At 46.4% G+C, this 13030-nt stretch overlaps 1 pseudogene; it reads right to left on the reverse strand.

Moving 5' to 3' along the window:
* Positions 1 to 5803: 5803 nt before the first annotated feature.
* On the reverse strand, positions 5804 to 12499 carry LOC121793648 (annotated as a pseudogene).
* Positions 12500 to 13030: the final 531 nt, after the last annotated feature.

Consider the following 13030-nt stretch of genomic DNA (forward strand, 5'->3'; position numbering starts at 1 on the left):
AAATCGGTGTGGCCATGCCGATTCGCGCGATGACGCCGGTTCCGACGCCGATCCTCACGGCGCCATTGTGGGTCCCGGATCGGCGTCAAACCGGCGTCAGATTTTATTTTTTATTTATTTTTCTTTTGAAAACACTATATACGCGCTTTGAACGTCATTTTCATTCGCACCACTTGTTTTAACGAGTACTCTCTCTACCTTACTTTCTGTACAAGATCAATTTAAGAAATGAGTAATGCCGGTGGTAGTTGTGGGGATGCGGATGAGTACGAGCGTATGATGAACGAAGAGCTAGATGCCTATACGAGCCGTGAGGTTGATCGATGGATGCAGAGTTATATGCAGCCGGCGGCACCTCGCCCACGACCAGTTGTCCACCGTCGACAAGTGGTTGATCGTGATCATGAAGCTGCACATCAGCGCCTGTCTACAGATTACTTCGCAGAGGAGCCGAATTTTAACGCCAATCATTTCAGGCGTCGTTTTAGGATGAGGCGGGACTTGTTTATGCGTATTGTTAACGCTTTGGAGCAGCGATATCTGTATTTCCGCTTCAGGCACGATGCGGCTGGCAGACCCGGCCACACCCCTATTCAAAAGTGCATTGCGGCAATCAGGCAATTGGCCTACGGCACCGCGGCAGACATGTGGGACGAATACCTCCACATCGGTGAGACGACTGCCATCGAATGTATGAAGTATTTCTGTCAGGGCGTGATCGAAGTATTCGGTGATCAGTATCTCCGAAAGCCTACCCCCGAAGATTGCCGGAATCTGCTGCGGATGCACGGGGATCAGCATGGGTTCCCGGGAAATGTTAGGCAGCATAGATTGTATGCATTGGGAGTGGAAGAACTGTCCCGCTGCCTGGAAGGGGTTTTACACGACCGGCTACAAGGGAAAAAATCCCACGATGATCCTCGAGGCCGTAGCTGATTACCGATTGTGGATTTGGCATGCGTATTTTGGGATAGCCGGTTCGAACAACGACCTAAACGTCCTCAACTCGTCGCCCCTTTTCAACGAGCAGTGCCAGGGCGTTAGTCCGGCCAACGGCAACCAGCATGATATGGGCTACTACTTGGCGGATGGGATATACCCTAGGTGGCCCGTCTTTGTGAAGACGATCCGGTGCGCATCAGATGCGAAGAAGGCCTACTTTGCGACGCGGCAGGAGTCGGCGCGAAAGGACGTGGAACGCGCATTTGGTGTGCTTCAGGCTCGATGGGCTGCAGTTAAGGGACCAACGCGTTTGTGGAATGTCAACTGCATTGCTGATATAATGTACGCCTGTATTATCATGCACAACATGATTGTCGAAGATGAAGGTGTACAACTGACTGATTGGGCCAACGACGATAATGAGGCCGGTCCAAGCCACGGCGTCGCCACCGCCAACGTACGAGGTGGGGTACCTCACGATGAAGAAGCCCTCCTCCAAGCACATGCCGACATGCGTCAGACGGAGGCTCATATTCGACTCCAAAAGGATTTAGTTGAAGAGTTATGGGCGCGGAGGATTGCAAGGCGTTAGTTTTTATGTAAATTTATGTAATTTTTTTAAATGTAATTTTTTTAAATGTATTTTTTTTAAATTATTGTAATTTTTGAAATTTTAATAGTATTATTCAATTTAAATGTATTTGTCTCATAAATTAAATTCCGTATGTTGATACGAGTGTAAATTAAATTATATAATTGTTATTAGTGATGTGGATAGGTAGTGTGAAGGCTATGTGAGGGCTATTTGATGTCCAGTTGATGTGGCAAGCTGATGTGACAGGAGAATTGTAGTGCTGATGATGTGGCAGTGTGAAGGCTATGTGAGGGCTATTTGACGTCCTGTCTTACTGGAGATGCTCTAAACATACTCCAATGGCCGCATTGTTCTCCAATGTCAATGGCCGCATTTAGCTTATGAGTACCTCCTAAGCTAAATTGCTTTTCCTTTTCTTCTCCATTCTCTCACCAAATGAGCGGGCGAGTGGGCGTCACTGCACATGCGATAGCATGCCATTGTGATTCGGGTGGGGGTGAGGGGGTGCGCGCCACCACAAGTATTTGCGCCAACTCTCAACGTCATCATCTAGACTTTTTTTCCTTTCTCCAATTAAACCACCTTGTGTATGGTTTTGCTTGTGTATTTTGTTTGTCTAAAAGTCTTAAGTTATGTGATTGGAACTTGGCCATTGGGTTTGCCTTTTTGGTCTTGTGATTTGTACTAATTTTGTGTTATATTACTGAATAATCTAGACAATGTCAATGAAGTCGAATGGGGACGAGAATGCGGGTGAAGAATTGAAGATCAAAGATCGAAGAGTCAGGCTTTGAGCAAACAGAAGACGTTAGAGCATCCACAGCGGAGAGCACACCGCTGTCCGCCGCTGCGCTCTTGCCGCTGGCACGGACGTGCTCTTAGCTAAGAGCAGCGTCGTGCCAGCGAGCAGGGCGACGTGGCGCGTTTCTATTGACCGTTGGCATTTTCTTTTTTCTTTTTTAAAAAAATCGAAAATAATACCAAAAATTAAAAAATATATTTTTGGCTTCTAAAAAATATACAGATTTTATTACCATTTTTTTGAATTTTTTTTGAATTTTTTTTTAAAAAATTAATCCCAAAATCATCTATAAATACACGCATTCATCATCCATTTGAGCAAAATTCGGCCACGAGTAGTGGGGTTTTTTAATTTTAAGAATTTAATTATGTATTTTTTAATTTTTAGGATTTAAATTATGTAATTTTTAATTTTTAAGACTTTAATGAAGAAAATTTTAATTATGTAATTTTTAATTTTTTTGTAATTTGTAATATTATTCTGGTTATTTTTAATATATTTTAATATTGTGGAAATATTTTAATTTTAATTGAATATTAGAATGGTGGGACCCTTGAGCATGTCCTTGCGGAAGAGCACGGATGTGAGTGTTGTGCTCTTGCCTAAGAGCAGAGAGTAAAAGTGGGTCCGGGCTCACATCCGTGCTCGTTGGCAAGAGCAAGGATGTGGATGCTCTTATGGGCCACGATCAACGTGGAATGAGAAAAAGCGCACGATCTACAAGTCATCTACAAAAAGTGGAAAAAGGAAGGAGGAAAGAGAGAAAACAGTGTACAAATTTGCCCTTTAACCCTTTGGGGTATTTTCGTTCGAAAAAAGCTAATAGGCCCAAAAGTGAAAAGCACCTTACATTGCAGCAAAAAAGGCGATTCTATCGCCTTAGAAGCCCCACACTCCGGCCCGACATCATGTGAGAGGGTTCAATCAAGGTACGCAGTAGCCCGATAAGGGGGGGCTTAACCCACTGGCTGCCAGAAGCCCATCTCCCAAGGCACCTGAGAGATGGAAGCAACTATACGACAGCAGTGGGATTTGAACCCAGGCTCATTGCAGCAAGATCTGTCCCTCCATTGCCAACTGCGTTGCCCCTGCGGGCTGAAAAGCACCTTACAATGCATAAGTACAAGTATAAATATCGCAAATGATATTTTGCACGTATAGGGGCCGCACATATGCATCGTAACTAGTATGTGCCCTAAATATGTACTCCCTCCGTCCCACAAAGATTGTATCATTTTTCTATTTACGTCCGTCCCACAAAATTTGTCACATTTCACTTTTTACCATTTTTGGTAGTGGACCTCATATTTCACTAACTCATTCCTACTCATACTTTATTATAAAACTAATGATAAAAGTAGGACCCACCTTCCATTAATTCATTACATTTCTTAAAACCAGTGCCTAGTCAAAGTGAGAGAGTAATTCACTCTTCTATTACAAAGTGTTTAACAAATGGAAGATTATAAAAGTAATACTCTATCTGTCCCATTATAAAAGAAATGAAACTTTTGATTTTCAGCACGAGATTTTATACAATGTTATTTTATGATATTATTTCTGTTTTAACAAACATCATTTTTAATGAGACAAAGAGAATATATTGCTAAGTTACTTGTTAGGACTCATTATTATAGGAGAAAATACACCAAATTATAATTATTTTTCAATAACATTTGACGTTTCTACGTTAAATTAGTAGATACTCCCTCCGTCCCGCACTACTCGTACTTATTTCCTTTTTGGGCGTCCCAAGTTACTTGCACTCTTTCCATTTTTAGTAAAAATTTTCACCTACAGCCGTAATTTTTGACTTTCCTATACACTCATTCCTTAATCTCCGTACCGAAAAGGAAAGGGGCGAGTAGCCCGGGACGGAGGGAGTACTAGAATCAGATTCCACGTGAAGGGAACGTGGTGAGGATATAAATCCTAAAGAAGATGAAATAGCTACCTTACCCCATTCTAAAAATGTATCCACTTATTACATTCTTCTTAAATATTTTGATGGTGTTGCACCTGTTTTTTGACATGATGCACATCTTAAACTCGATAAACTGTCTGGTAAAAAAGTTCAAAAGGATATATATTTACGAAGTCGGGTGAAAAGATGCATTTCCCTATCTCGGTCTAACTGTAGAGTATATAAGATACTAACACAATTGAATTGACATAGAAAATAAAAAAATCTTAGTGGATGGCTCTACCAAACGGTGCTCAAAATAAGATTTTATGGCCACCTAATAGAATGACTGCTTAATTATGCATAAGCTCATGCCACGTAATTAAACTCTGAATTTTTGCTATCAAATTTATACTCGTCCTAGGGGTAAGCACACAACTTAATAAAATTTACAGTTAGACCATCCACAATGGAGGCTAGCGGATAGGCTAGCCGATCGCGGGCGCTAGCCGACCGCTAGCCGATCCGCTAGGCTCCATTGCGACAATTTAGGCTAGCCGATCGGCGAGCTCTAGCCGATTCGCAGGCGCTAGGCGATCCGCTAGCCGCAATTGCGAGCTCCGAATCGGCTAGCCGTTTTTTTTAATTATGTAATTTTTTTTATAATTTACTTTTTTTTAATTTAAATAAAATTATTGCATTTTCCCGTATCTGTGTCATAAATTTAATTCTGTATTTGCGTGATTGTAATTTTTAATTATGTAATTCCGTAATTCGTGTGTGGAAGAGGAGTTTTTTTTAATTAATGTACTTTTTTTTAAAATTTTAATATTATTATTGAATTTTCCCGTATTTGTGTCGTAAATTTAATTCCGTATTTTGCGTGATTGTAATTTTTAATTATGTAATTCCGTAATTCGTGTGTGGAAGAGGAGTTTTTTTTTAAATTAATGTAATTTTTTTAAATTAATGTATTTTTTTAATGTACCTTTTTTAAACTAATATATTTTTTTAATGTAATTTTTTTAATTTAAATAATATTATTAAATTTTCGCGTATCTGTGTGCTGGGCTATGGGCTATTTGCTTGTCCTAATAATAATAATGTGGCAGAAGGATTTTTAGTGCTGATGATGTGGCAAGAGGAGTTTGTAGGCGAAAGCTATCGTGGATGATCTTATCAACATAAGGTAATTGGGCATATAGATTAACTAAAGAATATCTAGAGACTAGCAATGATATTTTCCCAGCTAAAAATGATTCAGAGGGCTACATTTTTTAATCATTTAAAAATTACTGAGAAATGAACATAGTAGGACAATCTAAAATCTAAGCAGTAATGGCATTTAAATTTAAGTGTCAATTTATGTCGTGCAAAAGAATGATACAATGGTGCAGCAACAACCAGAAGAATAAAATAGCATATAATAATAAAAAAAAACCCAGCAAAACGATTATCATGCAATACTCAAAATTCGACAAACTGTGATAAGATTACGGACTTAACATTAATAAAAAATCTGATAACTTGTCGTCGAAAGTAAAATAATCTAATCTCCAAATCAATCGCCGCCGGCCTTATTGTAGACATAGGTCTGGCCGCATTTACCGCAGTAATGGCGGTCAAAATGATTGGCCATGAAGGTTCCAGCCCCGCACTCGGCGTTGGGTGATACGGATCACTCGAGCATGCAAGACGAGGAACCAGCTGTAGAAGTACCGGCGACAGCCACGAAGACCAGGAAGCGAATGCAGCAGAAGAGGTCCGAGGGGAATGTGGAGGCAAGATCGTTGAGGCCAAGGGATCGAATTAAACCCCCGCAGAAGCTGGCGAATTACGTCGCCAAGTAACAACGTGATTAAGGAGAAGATGCTCTGTTTTGTTAGCTCTTATTCTGTTTTGTTATTAATTATTTTAGTTTGTTTCCTTTTTCATAGCTCATTAGTTAAGCTTTATTAATTGAATTATTGTAATCGCGTCGGGCGTCTATTAAGCCCCGTTCGGGTTTTCTTCGTTGATTCTTTCCCGGACGTCTAGGTTAGGTCGAATCAACCCTAGGGTCTTAGTATAAATAGGGCCATGTTTTCGAATATTCAATCATCAATATATCATATTCTTTCGGCCCAAGGCTTGAGCAACAAGAAACGCAAACCCTACCGCTGACGACGAGTCTCTCGCTCGCGTGCAGCTTCCTCGCCGGAAATCGCCGACGACCCAGACCTCCTGGGCGCCAGATAATTCCCGGTCGTGTCTCTTGATCGCGAGTTAATCAACGTTTGGAGCAGCGCTCCTAACAATTGGTGTCTTTCATTGCGTACTCACCATGGATGTTTCTGACTCTGTTCTACCACCAACAGGCCTCCTGACAGGCGGCAACGCTCAAGAAATCATGGCGAACCGGCCCCATCGCGAGGAATCGCTCACTCACCGTGGCAGCAACGGCCACCGGCCACCGCCACAGGGCGATCCACAATCGAGTACCATCCACATCGAAGGCTCGGGTCCCCGTGATCCGATTTCTTTGGGGTTCGAGAAGATTATGCAGCGCTTTGATAACCTGGAATTTCGCTTGGCCGCAACTGATCGGAGGGTTGACGGTTTGGAGGTTCCGCTCCTCCCTGATCCGGATCCACCATACTTTTCAGACGATACGGATGTGATTCCGCATCCCACTCATCGCGAGGTTATGGCTTCCGACGGGGATGTCCCCCGGTATTTCAACCACGGCCGCCGCGCTCGTGGTGGGGACGTCCGCCGACGACGAGTTGATTTTCGCGACCACCCGCGACGGGAGGGTTTGATGACTGCTCAACACCATGGCCCTGCTTTTCGTCGAGACCGCACATACTCCGGACGTGGGTCAGCATGGGATAGACCCATGCCTCAGTTCCCTCAGGAGTGGGGTCGAGGTTTTAACGGGTACCGCCACTCTACATCATGGGACCCACCCTCACACCGTCATACAAACAACACGGGCAGAAGGGAGACGCCGCGGGATCTTGACATGAAAGCTCCCCGTTTCGACGGCTCCGACGCTTCGAATTGGATTTCTAGAGTCGAATATTATTTCGACCATTTACAATTGGCAGATGAAGATCGTCTACACTATGTGGTAATGTTGTTTCAGCCACCGGCGGCTGAATGGATTTTTAATTACAGAGCCAACAACCCGGTCGTGACGTGGCTTGAGTTTCTGGAGGATGTCCGCCATAGGTTCGACCCCCATAGCTTCCGTAATTGCGCGGGACCCTTATCGAAGCTGGTGCAGACGGGCAGTGTAGCAGAGTATCACGATGCCTTTGATAGATACCTTAATAGGGTGCAAGGGATTTCCGAGGAGGCCCTAATTCCGATCTTCATCACGGGGCTCAAGGAGCCCATCCAAGAAAAGGTCGAGTTACAACAGCCATCTTCTTTGGCAGAAGCGATGGCTTTGGCACTGAGGCTGGCCTCGTCGCACGAGGAGCGTCATCCCCAACAACTCCGGGGTAAATGGGGCGGTCGGGAGTCCCGTTTTACACACCCTGCCAGTAGCCCAGCCACGACCCCAGCCCCCTCCAGTCAGCTCGCTGCAGCCCAGCCTAGGGAGACGGTGAAACCCGGCTTCCGGCCCATTCGGGTCTCAAACGCTGAAAAGGCTGAGCGCTCCCGGAAAGGATTATGTTACCACTGTCCAGAGAAGTGGGTGCCGGGGCATGTGTGCAAGCTGAAGGTTCTGTGTTATATAGGCGACGACGAGACCACGGATGACCTGGACGGGTCAGACGCAGAGGACGACCCGGAGACAGTGATCACGGCGGACCTCTCACATCTCCACACATTGTCGGGAACCAGCAAGTCCCGCCCTTTCAACGTTATAGGCACAATCGGGAAGACTACAGTCAGCATACTTATCGATACAGGGAGCAACCATGATTTTCTCCACCCCCGAGTGGCGGAGCAATTGCACTTATCCTTGACCCCGATCCGGCCATTTAGAGTCTATGTGGGCAATGGTGCATCATTGATTTGTTCACATATAGCACGCAGAACCAAGCTCTCTATCCAGGGCGTCGACTTCCTTCTGGACTTGCACATCATGGAAATTCATGGTCCGGATATTGTGCTCGGTATGGATTGGTTGGAGTCATTGGGACGAATATCGGCGGATTTTGTGGGGAAAACCTTGGAATTTTCGCAGAATGGAGTACCTGTAGCACTACACGGAGTGCAACCCTCTCCGCGCCTTATCACCTTGCAGTCATTAGCAATGTTGGCTGCCCACCCCACGGCCAACGAGTTTTACGAGATAGTGAGGATTGAGCCTGAGGTGCAGGACACCAGCGTGGACTTTCCCCAGGATACACCGCCGACGGTCCAGGCGGTGTTGGAGAGATTTCGGCCGGTATTTGAGGTACCGACGGGGATGCCACCGCGACGTGAATATGATCATCGGATACACCTGCTGCCTAATTCTAAACCAGTCAATGTGCGGCCCTATAGGTACCCCTATTTTCAAAAAAATGAGATCGAAAGACAGGTGAGGGAAGTGCTCGCGCAAGGGATTATTCAACGGAGTCAGAGTCCGTTCTCGTCCCCGGTCCTGTTAATTAGAAAGAAAGATGGATCATTCCGGTTTTGCATCGACTACAGGGCCTTGAACATGGCTACGGTGCCTGACCATTTTCCAATCCCAACAGCAGATGAACTCTTCGACGAGCTGGGACGTGCGAAATTTTTCACCAAACTGGATTTGAGGTCCGGTTACCATCAGATTCGCATGCATGATGCGGACGTGTTTAAAACAGCTTTCAGGACACATGACGACCATTTTGAATTCTTAGTAATGCCGTTCGGCCTTACCAATGCTCCGTCAACATTTCAGGCCGCCATGAACGGGATTTTTCAGCCATTATTGAGGAAGTGCGTAATTGTATTCTTCGATGACATCCTCGTATACAGTTCCACATTGGATGACCACTGCTCTCACCTACAGCAGGTGCTCGAGTTATTGCAGTCCCATAAATTCTTCGTCAAGCTCTCCAAATGTTCATTTTGCAGGACGACGGTTGAGTATTTGGGCCATTTGGTCTCAGGGCAGCCTAAAGGCCGACCCCGCAAAGATCGATGCAATGACGTCATGGCCAACACCTAGGACCGTGAAACAACTACGTGGATTTTTGGGCTTAACAGGGTATTATCGACGCTTCATTGCTAATTACGCCATGATTGCCGCACCCTTAACTGATTTATTAAAGAAGGAGTCCTTCGTATGGTCCGAAGCGGGGGATGCCGCGTTCGCGGCCCTCAAAGGTGCCATGACTACAGCTCCGATTTTGAGTTTACCGGATTTTGAGAAGCAATTTTGCGTCGAGACGGACGCTTCAGATGTGGGAATTGGGGCGGTGTTAATCCAAGATAAACATCCCATTGCCTATTTTAGTAAGAAGCTTGGTCCGCGCCGTCGGGTCACCTCGACGTATCATAAGGAGCTTTACGCCATAGTGGAAGCAGTGCAGAAATGGCGGCAATATCTCCTTGGCCGAGAGTTCATCATACGTAGTGACCAGAAAAGTTTAAAGGATCTCCTTCAACAGGTTGTGCAGACCCCGGATCAACACCTTTACATCCGAAAATTAATGGGGTATAAATTCTGTATCGAATACAAGACAGGAAGCACCAACAAGGCGGCTGACGCCCTTTCACGACGCGAGGGGGGCGTGGACCAATATTCTGATCTGGGGCCAGCCGAGTCCAGCGCGGAGCCAGAGCATGAGCCGCGGACAGAAGCAGCGTTTCTCGCTGCAGTAGCCCAGCCCATTCCCGACCTGCTACAGCGGCTGCGGGAGGAGACCGCGGACCTACCAGACTTGCGGGCATTGGTCGCCCAGATCGCGGAGGGAACAGCCCCAGCACATCTATCTGTTGTCGACGGGCTAATATATTTCAATCGTCGAGTCCTCCTCAGCCCAGACTCGAAGCTAAAGCGTTTGTTGTTAACGGAGCATCACTGCACGCCGATGGCGGGTCACCCGGGTCATGATCGGACCTTTCGTCTCGTATCGGCCGGATTTTATTGGCCCCGTATGCGCAAGGATGTCAAGAAGTTTGTTGAAACCTGCGCAGTATGTCAATCCACGAAGTACTCGACACAAAAGCCTGCGGGTTTGTTACAACCCCTGCCCGTCCCGTCCCAAGTTTGGGAGGACGTTTCTATGGACTTCATCACGGGCCTTCCCCCCGTCTAAAGGATACACCACGATTATGGTGGTGGTGGATCGCCTGTCAAAGTATGCACACTTTGCCCCGTTACCGGCCAAGTTCGACGCCTTACGGGTCGCCCATCTCTTCATCAATACGGTGGTGCGCCATCATGGATTCCCAAAGACTTTAGTCTCGGACAGGGACTCAGTGTTTTTGAATGCTACTTGGGAGGAAATGCTGCGATTGAGCGGAACTAGGCTGCATTTCTCTACAGCTTATCATCCGCAATCGGATGGACAGACGGAGGTTCGGAATCGCGGTCTCGAACAGTACCTTCGAGCGTTTACTGCGGATCGTCCATCTAAGTGGGGTAATTTCTTGCCGTGGGCAGAACTAGCCCTCAACTGTTTCCACCACGCTGCGTTGGGCACTTCGCCATTCCGAGCTTTATATGGACGGGACCCTCCGCTGCTGGTGGCTTCCCCACCGTCGGCTGCCACGCCCCCGAAAGTGGCGGAGTTAATAAATCAAAGGGGGAAGTTGCTGACTGAATTGCGTGAGAATCTTACCTGTGCTCAACAACGCATGTGCGAGGTGGTGAATAAACACAGGAGGCACGTCGAATTTGAGGTTGGGGACTTGGTGTGGCTAAAACTACAGCCTTACCGTCAACACTCTGTGGCTAAGCCGCTTTCGGCTAAGTTAGCAAGGCGTTTCTACGGGCCTTATGAAGTGTTGCAGCGCGTGGGCCCGGTGGCATACCGTCTACGTCTGCCGGAGGGAAGTAGAATTCACGACGTGTTTCACGTCAGTTTGCTTCGTGAATTCGTGGCGGGGGATGAGGAGTCGATTCCGCGCAGGGAGTTGCCGGACACATTCATGGGGAGCAGACCGGTGGCGACCCCGGTAGCATTGGAGGAATCACAGGTCCTATGGCGCGACGGCAAGCCGGTGGAGCACGTGTTGGTGCGATGGTTGGATGGCACAGACTCCCCTTCGTGGGAGCCACTCGATGTGATTAAACGGCATTTCCCGAATCTCCCCCTTGAGGTCAAGGAGGCGGCTAACCGGGGGGGAGTAGATACGGATTACTCGAGCATGCAAGACGAGGAACCAGCTGTAGAAGTACCGGCGACAGCCACGAAGACCAGGAAGCGAATGCAGCAGAAGAGGTCCGAGGGGAATGTGGAGGCAAGATCGTTGAGGCCAAGGGATCGAATTAAACCCCTGCAGAAGCTGGCGAATTACGTCGCCAAGTAACAACGTGATTAAGGAGAAGATGCTCTGTTTTGTTAGCTCTTATTCTGTTTTGTTATTTATTATTTTAGTTTGTTTCCTTTTTCATAGCTCATTAGTTAAGCTTTATTAATTGAATTATTGTAATCGCGTCGGGCGTCTATTAAGCCCCGTTCGGGTTTTCTTCGTTGATTCTTTCCCGGACGTCTAGGTTAGGTCGAATCAACCCTAGGGTCTTAGTATAAATAGGGCCATGTTTTCGAATATTCAATCATCAATATATCATATTCTTTCGGCCCAAGGCTTGTGCAACAAGAAACGCAAACCCTACCGCTGACGACGAGTCTCTCGCTCGCGTGCAGCTTCCTCGCCGGAAATTGCCGACGACCCAGACCTCCTGGGCGCCAGATAATTCCCGGTCGCGTCTCTTGATCGCGAGTTAATCAACGTTTGGAGCAGCGCTCCTAACATTGGGGCACTCCTTCCTGAGGCGCTGCACCTTGCCGGAATCGTCGACCTTGTAGAACTGAAGAACGGCGAGCTTCACCTTCTTGTGCTTGTGCTTGATCTTCTTCGGTTTGGTGTAGGTCTTCTTCTTGCGCTTCTTAGCGCCACCACGTAGGCGGAGGACGAGGTGAAGCGTGGACTCCTTCTGGATGTTGTAGTCGGCGTGGGTGCGGCCATCTTCAAGCTGCTTGCCGGCGAAGATGAGGCGCTGCTGGTCCGGCGGGATGCCTTACTTGTCCTGGATCTTAGCCTTGACGTTGTCGATGGTGTCGGACGACTCCACCTCGAGGGTGATCGTCTTCCCCGTAAGGGGTTTCACGAAGATCTGCATCTTCGCAACCGCCGCAGATAAGTTAGGGTTTTCACGAAGATCTGTTCAACTATGAGGATGAGCAGACGAGCAAAATTTTGGAAATTGAAACTCCATGAATTTCAGTCTCATTTCTTCGATCATCATCTATGCGTATTTCTCTTTTTTCCATCACCTCTATTATCCGTTCGATCAAATTTCTCTGTATAAAAAATGACTAATTTTTATGAAAGATAACCGGATGCGTCGCCGGAGGAGTAATCTTTCTTAACGATGGTAATCGAGAGGTGTAGATAGGCTATGCATAGTAGAACAGCGAATGAAGTATTTGGGAGAAGAAGGGTTTGTATTATTTCTTATATTTTTTAATTACAATCGGTCCTAGCCTTCATATAGGGAGTAATCTATTTTTGTACAAGGTATCAATATCAATTGAGTATCGATTTCTCTACATAATGACTCCCAAATTGGTCTCCTTGATTTGCCTCCTTAATGACTCCCGATTTGCCTCCTTTGATTTAGGTAAGTTTGACACTCCCCCTCAAGTTGAGC

The sequence above is a fragment of the Salvia splendens genome, chromosome 3 (assembly GCF_004379255.2).
Source record: "Salvia splendens isolate huo1 chromosome 3, SspV2, whole genome shotgun sequence".
Lineage (NCBI taxonomy): Eukaryota > Viridiplantae > Streptophyta > Magnoliopsida > Lamiales > Lamiaceae > Salvia > Salvia splendens.